Source organism: Triturus cristatus, chromosome 3_2, assembly GCF_964204655.1.
Source record: "Triturus cristatus chromosome 3_2, aTriCri1.1, whole genome shotgun sequence".
Taxonomy (NCBI): Eukaryota; Metazoa; Chordata; class Amphibia; order Caudata; family Salamandridae; genus Triturus; species Triturus cristatus.
This window is the reverse complement of record NC_140584.1, coordinates 872,616,033-872,625,298: the sequence shown is the minus strand read 5'-3', so window position 1 is coordinate 872,625,298 and position 9,266 is coordinate 872,616,033.

The window sequence follows — 9,266 nt, the reverse complement described above, 5'->3', positions numbered from 1 at the left end:
AAGAGGACGCTAGTGTTAATGGCCCTGGAGGCTGTGTCTACTGCGTCTAAGGCACAGCGTATAGAGGTGTTAGTTATAGTTTTACCCTCTTGAATTAATTCATTGGCCCTATTTTTGTATTTTTCTGGGAGATGGTGCATGATGGTTTCTAACTCATCATAATGCGCTCTATCGTATCTGGCCAATAGCGCTTGAGTGTTGGCGATACGCCATATATTGGCTGCCTGTGACGCAGTGCACTTTCCTGACGCGTCTAGTAGCTTTGACTCTTTGTCAGGTGGTGGTGCTTCGCCCGACGCCTGGAAGTGTGACCTCTTCCGTGCAGTGGAAACCACTAGGGAATCTAGTGGCGCTGGCCCTTTGATATAGGCAGTATCTGTGGGGGCAGCTTTGTACTTTTTCTCTATGCATGGGTTAATGACCCTAGCCCTGACTGGGTCTTTAAAAACCTCTGGCACATGTTTTATTACCCCCTTGATCATAGGTAGTATGGAGGTAGACCTATGTGCGGTATCAAAGGTGTCGAGGAGGAAATCCTCCTCTACCGGGTCAGTGTGTAGCTCTACCCCGTGATAATGTGCCGCCCTTTGAAGTAGGTGGGGGAAACCTAATGAGTCTTCCGAGGGAGATAGCCTGGACGGGTAAAGGTCATCTTGTGGGACGTCTGGAATGTCTGGATTATTATAGTTGTCCCATGGGTCTGGGAATCCTGGTAGGGGTGGGGTCTTGTGGCACATCCCCTGGATCGTAATATGGGTCCCCCTGATCATCATCGTCTGGAGACGGAGTCGGGGAGCGATGAGGTGGGGGTGGAGAAGGGGGAGGGGGTGGAGGTGGAGAGGGTGGAGGAGGTGGGGAAGGCATTCTGAAAGGGGAGGTAGCAGAGTCTTTCCTCATTGGAGGTGGAGGCGGAGCCGGTTTGTCCAAATGTCTCTTTTTAGAAGAGAGTACCAAATGTCCAGTTTTTGGATCCTTGGTAAGTGTCTTTTGCAAGGGATCCTGTGATAATGTTTGTTCCGTCTGCGCCGAAGGTTTCGGGGCCGATGACTTTTTAGGCTTGTCCGCGCCGTGCTTTTTAGGAACCTCCGATTTCTTGGTCGGCGCCGAGGTGGGCTTCGGCGCGGAAGTGACGGTGCCGAGGGCCTTATGGGGTTTGGTCGGTACCGAAAGGCTGGGTTTCGACCCCGGGGGCTTCGGTGCGGAGCTCGGTGTCGAGGTGGAGGGCGGTTTCTTTTTCGGTGCCGAAGTGTGTTTCTCGGCACCGCTGAAAGGCTGGCTCGAGCCCGAGCCGCCGGAAGGTTTATGTGGCTTCTTCACCGGGCCCGAAGGTGGGGTGTTTGAAGCAGTGTCTCTGGTCTTGCCTAGGCCCGGAGGCGAAGGCGTGACCGAAGCCTTTTTGGGTGTCGGCGCGGGTGTGGGAGGGGGTATAGTACTCATGACCCTCTGCGCCGGGGTGATGTCCTCCACATCCGAGTCGTCGGCTTCGGAAGCACTGACTAGGTCCTCTTCGGTGTGCTGCTGTCCCTGAGCTTCGACGTCGTCTCCGAAGATGTCGACTGGAACGGAGGTCGAGGAGTGCGCCATGTTTCGTCTGGCCCTTCGATCTCGAATCGTCTTTTTCGATCTGAAAGACTTGCAGGCGGGACAGTCTCGAGCCTCGTGTTCAGGGGAGAGGCAGAGGTTGCACACCTCATGAAGATCGGTGTGGGGGAATTTGGACCCACATCGAGGGCACTTCTTGAATGGAGTTCTTTCCATCAGCCGGGACCGGAGCTTGGATAGGCCCGAAGGCCGCCGTCGACGACTGGAATCGAAGATGTGTCGAAGAGAAGGTGATTGAGGAGATCTGGATCTGAACAATACCGCGATGAGCGAGGATTCCGCTTCGATCATCGAACTGGAAATGTTCGGAACCGGAGCGCGAAGTATTACATCCGAGCCCGATGGCGGAAAAAAACAATCTGAGGATGGAGCCGAAGCCCATGCGCAATACGATCCAAGGGAGGAGTCACCGACCTTGTGACTTCCAAAGACTTTCCAAGAGGAAAAACAAACTGCAAACATCCGGGCCCAACACCAGATGGCGATCTATGCAAAAGTGTGTAATCTGCAGCTCATATGCCTCGAACTGAGGAGTTTTCACACTAAACTGGATTACAGGGAAGTGAACACTGAGGGGTATATTTAACTCTCCAGAATGTGAGGGGGTATTTCTATAGCACCATACTGTGCTTGGGGTACTACCCTGACCATGAAGAAATGAGGGTGCTAATTTGAATTGGACACTAACACAAACACCTATTATCCTCTCATTTTTAGGTCTCGCCTACGCAGCGTGCATGCGCTGCGTACTAGGGCCTTTAGCCGTCGCTCTGCTCATTTTGAAGCACACACTCGTGCTTGTGGCGGCATCCACCTTGCGGGAGCGAGCAGCGGCGCGCATGCTAATTGGCTGTTGCTCGCTCCCGCAAGGAGAGGTGTAGCTTTTGGTGTGGTACTACCGAGAGTTCCAGCAGCGTGGTGTACCACGGTTGTCTGGCCCACGTTGGAGCTACTAGGATCAGTGTGAGGGAGTGCTGTTGTAGCTTTCGCACCACTAATGGAATTAGTGGGAGAGGTGTAAAGGCGTACGCAAATTTGCCTGACCAGTTCATCCATATCGCATTGCCTTTGGACAATGGGTGTGGGTATCTGGCGGCGAAGCTTGGGCATTTTTTGTTTTCGTGGGTGGCGAAGAGGTCTATCTGTGGATGCCCCCACATCTGAAAGAACGGGTGAAGAACCTGTGGGTGAAGTTCCCACTCGTGGATCTGCTGCGTCTGTCTGCTGAGCAGATCTGCCATGGTGTTTTCGACTCCTGGGACATGTTGGGCTAGGAGAAAGATTTTGTGTGGAATTGCCCATCTCCATATGCTCTGTGCTAGTTGAGAAAGCTGTGGAGAGTGTGTGCCGCCTTGTTTTTGAATGTAGTACATGGCCGTCATGTTGTCTGTGCGAATAAGGACTGCCTTGCCTAAAATCTGTGTCTGAAAGGATTTTAGGGCTAGAAAGATTGCCAGTAACTCCAGGTGGATGATATGGAGTAACTTTTGTTGCGGCGTCCATGTGCCCTGCACTGTGAGGTGTAATAGATGAGCTCCCCAGCCGTAGAGCGAAGCGTCTGTTGTTAGAATTATTTGTGAAACCGGGTCCAGGAACGGTCGACCTCTGGAAAGATTTGTGGTGTTCCACCACTGCAGAGCGATGGGTGCGACCGTCTACCAACACCAGATCTGTCAGTTGCCCCTGGGCCTGGTTCCATTGGCGCGCTAAGCACTCTTGGAGCGGACGCATCTGGAGTCTTGCTTGAGGCACTATGAAAATGCAAGAGGCCATCATCCCTATGAGTTGCATAAACACTCTTGCTGGGAGAGAGTGTTGAGGTATGAATCTTTGACGCAAAGCCTGAATGCTTGCAATCCTGGCAGGATTGGGGTAGGCTATGGCTTTTGAGGTGTCTATGGTGGCACCGAGGTATTGCTTTGTGTGGGATGGTGTTAGCTGGGACTTTTGGTGGTTCACCGTGAAGCCTAGCTGGTGAAGTAGTTGGATTTTAGTGGCGGTGTGATGTACACATTGGTTGTAGGACGTGGCTTTTATTAGCCAGTCGTCCAAATATGGGAAGACGTGAATGTGCTGTCTTCGGAGGTGTGCCGCCACTACCGCTAGGCACTTGGTGAATACCCTTGGTGCTGTTGTGACCCCGAATGGGAGCACCTTGAACTGGTAGTGTTGCCCGTCCACTACAAATCTGAGGTACTTTCTGTGAGCATGGTGTACCGGAATGTGAAATTATGCGTCTTTCAAGTCCAGTATGGTGAGAAAGTCGTTCTGGGAGAGGAGCGGAAGTACCTGCTGAAGTGTTACCATGTGAAAATGGTCCGAATGTATGTATGTGTTTAGAGGCCAGAGATCTAGAATAGGTCGTAGAGTCTCGTCTCTTTTTGGTATCAGAAAATATAGGGACTAGACCCCTAAATTTTGCTGACTGGCGGGGACTTGTTCTATTGCTTGTTTTTGTAGGAGGGAGATTACCTCCTGTTTTAGTAATGTGGAATGTTCTTGTGACATTGGGCGTTGCCTGGGTGGAATGTTTGGGGGGGGGTTAGATGTCAATTCTAGGCAGTACCCTGAGCGAATAATTTGGGTCACCCATCTGTCTGAGGTGATGGTCTCCCAGACCTGAAGGAAATTTTGTAGCCTGCCCCCGACCGGAGTGGGATGGTCTGGAGGGAGCGGGGGGAAGTCATTGGGTAGGCGGTGTGGCAGAGCGGGCGGTATTTGTTTTGCCTCTGCCTTCATTGTTATTGCCCCTATAGCCGCCTCTTTGATAGCCCCTTGTGAAGGTAGATTGAGCAGGGGATTTGTAGGAAGTGGACGTGCTATCTGAGGAGTAGCCTCTAGCCGTACCCCAAAAGGAAGAGCGGCGAAAGGAGCGCCTAGGAGGGTGTGACTGCAGGGCTCCCATAGATTTCGCTGTATTCGTGTCCTTCTTCATTTTCTCGAGGGCCTCATCTACCTTTGGGCCAAATAGATGTTGTTGGTCAAAGGGATGATATAGGATGGAGGCCTGTACCTCAGGTTTAAAGCCTGAAACTCTCAGCCAAGCATGGTGACGGAAGAGGACGCTAGTGTTAATGGCCCTGGAGGCTGTGTCTACTGCGTCTAAGGCACAGCGTATAGGGGTGTTAGTTATAGTTTTACCCTCTTGAATTAATTCATTGGCCCTATTTTTGTATTTTTCTGGGAGATGGTGCATGATGGTTTCTAACTCATCATAATGCGCTCTATCGTATCTGGCCAATAGCGCTTGAGTGTTGGCGATACGCCATATATTGGCTGCCTGTGACGCAGTGCACTTTCCTGACGCGTCTAGTAGCTTTGACTCTTTGTCAGGTGGTGGTGCTTCGCCCGACGCCTGGAAGTTTGACCTCTTCCGTGCAGTGGAAACCACTAGGGAATCTAGTGGCGCTGGCCCTTTGATATAGGCAGTATCTGTGGGGGCAGCTTTGTACTTTTTCTCTATGCGTGGGTTAATGACCCTAGCCCTGACTGGGTCTTTAAAAACCTCTGGCACATGTTTTATTACCCCCTTGAGCATAGGTAGTATGGAGGTAGACCTATGTGCGGTATCAAAGGTGTCGAGGAGGAAATCCTCCTCTACCGGGTCAGTGTGTAGCTCTACCCCGTGATAATGTGCCGCCCTCTGAAGTAGGTGGGGGAAACCTAATGAGTCTTCCGGGGGAGATGGCCTGGACGAGTAAAGGTCATCTTGTGGGACGTCTGGAATGTCTGGATTATTATAGTTGTCCCATGGGTCTGGGAATCCTGGTAGGGGTGGGGTCTTGTGGCACATCCCCTGGATCGTAATATGGGTCCCCCTGATCATCATCGTCTGGAGACGGGGTCGGGGAGCGATGAGGTGGGGGTGGAGAAGGGGGAGGGGGTGGAGGTGGAGAGGGTGGAGGAGGTGGGGAAGGCATTCTGAAAGGGGAGGTAGCAGAGTCTTTCCTCATTGGAGGTGGAGGCGGAGCCGGTTTGTCCAAATGTCTCTTTTTAGAAGAGAGTACCAAATGTCCAGTTTTTGGATCCTTGGTAAGTGTCTTTTGCAAGGGATCCTGTGACAATGTTTGTTCCGTCTGCGCCGAAGGTTTCGGGGCCGATGACTTTTTAGGCTTGTCCGCGGCGTGCTTTTTGGGAACCTCCGATTTCTTGGTCGGCGCCGAGGTGGGCTTCGGCGCGGAAGTGACGGTGCCGAGGGCCTTATGGGGTTTGGTCGGTACCGAAAGGCTGGGTTTCGACCCCGGGGGCTTCGGTGCGGAGCTCGGTGTCGAGGTGGAGGGCGGTTTCTTTTTCGGTGCCGAAGTGTGTTTCTCGGCACCGCTGAAAGGCTGGCTCGAGCCCGAGCCGCCGGAAGGTTTATGTGGCTTCTTCACCGGGCCCGAAGGTGGGGTGTTTGAAGCAGTGTCTCTGGTCTTGCCTAGGCCCGGAGGCGAAGGCGTGACCGAAGCCTTTTTGGGTGTCGGCGCGGGTGTGGGAGGGGGTATAGTACTCATGACCCTCTGCGCCGGGGTGATGTCCTCCACATCCGAGTCGTCGGCTTCGGAAGCACTGACTAGGTCCTCTTCGGTGTGCTGCTGTCCCTGAGCTTCGACGTCGTCTCCGAAGATGTCGACTGGAACGGAGGTCGAGGAGTGCGCCATGTTTCGTCTGGCCCTTCGATCTCGAATCGTCTTTTTTCGATCTGAAAGACTTGCAGGCGGGACAGTCTCGAGCCTCGTGTTCAGGGGAGAGGCAGAGGTTGCACACCTCATGAAGATCGGTGTGGGGGAATTTGGACCCACATCGAGGGCACTTCTTGAATGGAGTTCTTTCCATCAGCCGGGACCGGAGCTTGGATAGGCCCGAAGGCCGCCGTCGACGACTGGAATCGAAGATGTGTCGAAGAGAAGGTGATTGAGGAGATCTGGATCTGAACAATACCGCGATGAGCGAGGATTCCGCTTCGATCATCGAACTGGAAATGTTCGGAACCGGAGCGCGAAGTATTACATCCGAGCCCGATGGCGGAAAAAAACAATCTGAGGATGGAGCCGAAGCCCATGCGCAATACGATCCAAGGGAGGAGTCACCGACCTTGTGACTTCCAAAGACTTTCCAAGAGGAAAAACAAACTGCAAACATCCGGGCCCAACACCAGATGGCGATCTAAGCAAAAGTGTGTAATCTGCAGCTCATATGCCTCGAACTGAGGAGTTTTCACACTAAACTGGATTACAGGGAAGTGAACACTGAGGGGTATATTTAACTCTCCAGAATGTGAGGGGGTATTTCTATAGCACCATACTGTGCTTGGGGTACTACCCTGACCATGAAGAAATGAGGGTGCTAATTTGAATTGGACACTAACACAAACACCTATTATCCTCTCATTTTTAGGTCTCGCCTACGCAGCGTGCATGCGCTGCGTACTAGGGCCTTTAGCCGTCGCTCTGCTCATTTTGAAGCACACACTCGTGCTTGTGGCGGCATCCACCTTGCGGGAGCGAGCAGCGGCGCGCATGCTAATTGGCTGTTGCTCGCTCCCGCAAGGCGGATGCCACCACAAGCACGAGTGTGCTTCAAAACAGTCATTAAGCAGAGTCAATTGTAACAATAACAGTCCCAATTGTTGAGCCTCGCAACTCTTTCCAGTGCCACTAACGTTTAAGGACATCCAGGTTTGCTAAATAGGACCAGATTAATACTTTCGTTGTCCGTCATCCTGTCCCTTTTGACAAGCTGGAAGTAGCTGTAAGGTTTCTGCCTACCTCAGGTCTCACAAGCCAACACTTAAAATCTGACATATTTCAGATTACTGTTACCCGCGCAACATACCCCCTTGGTAGCTTTCGGTGATACTCGCAGTGAAGTTGTATGGTTCAGGGCAGAAGTAATGACAGCCGCTGGTCGTTTGGTTTGGTTGTTACTTATTAAACCTAGACAGCCCAGGCATGTCTACAGTACTGGGGCGGAGCAAACAGCAAAGCTGCCAGGCATGGCCTGCCGAGGGCAGCATCATCGAACTGACGGGACCAAGACATAGCTTCTAGCTCCCATTGGAGACAATGATTTTTCTCTCCTATGAGAACTAGTATTATGCTTTTCTGCCATTTTAATTTTCTTCTTGTCAACTGTGCGCCCATAAATAGGAGAACAGAGCTATATCCGTAATGTGATACCCCTCATTACCAAGTCCCCATCGCCCCCTCCTCATTTCTGTTCCAGACCCTTTTTTCTCCGACCCTCATACCCCATTCTTTAGGGCAAAGGAAAATAAGATGAGACTTAATCGTTGTGTCCGTTGAATAGTTAGTCCACATTTTCTCTCCTATCAAGTCCACCAGTCACCAAATCTGCTTTTGCTAAATTTATAGCCAGCATAAGACATCCTGTGGAAAATATCTGAAGAGGTTTCTGCTCAGGTAAGAATCGATCAGGACGCTGTCCTCATACGTTGGCATGTTTTCTGAAACAATAAAGAAAATAGCCTCACACGATTTGCTTGTTTACGGACCCACTAAAGGTCATCTCTGATATTTTAGAAAGCATTATATAAGGAGGGACTCGTTTTCCACATGAATTTGGAGCGAGTAATTGCAAGAAGCTGTATACACTTACCAAGTGGCCGTGGGTCACATATGACACTTGAGGCTTTTTAACCAAAAACAGCTCTATCTTGGGAATTGTAGTTTTCTTTTTTATCATTCTGAGTATTATCTTAAAAATCCAAACATGGCACCAGCTGTTGGTTAAAAGCAAGGCGCGACAGAAGGTGTCCCATATGACATAATACCTCATGGCAGATATGCACATTGTCCTGTGGTATTTAAAATATAAAAATACTTGTTACGCAGGTTTTGTTAAGGCATTGCTTATAAATGCTAAGAAATAATAATCACTATTATGCAATAGTATTGTACCCCGTTAGACTCTATGCAATGTTTGGCTCTCAAGAGTCATTCTGGAGGGGGTGTGGTGAAAGGGGCACTATGACTCGTGTGGTGGCCTTCTGACCAGGTCCAGATTTTCTGGTGAGAGATACTGGTCGAAATTTAATTGACATCTGCCACTCCTTGTTACTGTTAGTGGGAGATAGGAGGGGGGGGGACGAAATGCATGTTAATTACACACATGTGTAAACTCCTCACACAATATCCTTGGTGCAACAACATCATGTGTTGCATGGCTAAACACTTATAAGGTCCCAAAGGAGAGACCTATTGGCTATGCCAATGCTTGTTTCAGAAAGGGGAGAACAATTACAAACTGTAACCTTGTTGACAGAAGGATGTTTATTACACATCATGTAATGAGGGAGACAGAAAATTGAATTTAACCCCACCTCAGACTAAACATAGCTCTCCATTGTACACTTGAAATGAGAAATCGAAGCACGCAATGACTTTTTATGTTTTTCAGACCTTGCTTTCAGCCTTATCCAGACAGAAGCCACTTTAGAAAACAGTTTAATGCTCTAAGGAAGAACCAAAAAAAAAGAATCTGTGCTCAGATATAGTGCAAAACTACAAAACCCTTCAGTGCTAAAATAGCCCAAAAAGAATGTCATTTCCAAAAAATAGTTATGAAAGGTTTTCCACAGACACCAAGGGAAATCATTTTGACGAGTCAGTCTCAAAACTAAACAAAACGGCATAATACCTCAAATTATCCCTAGCAGTACCAAG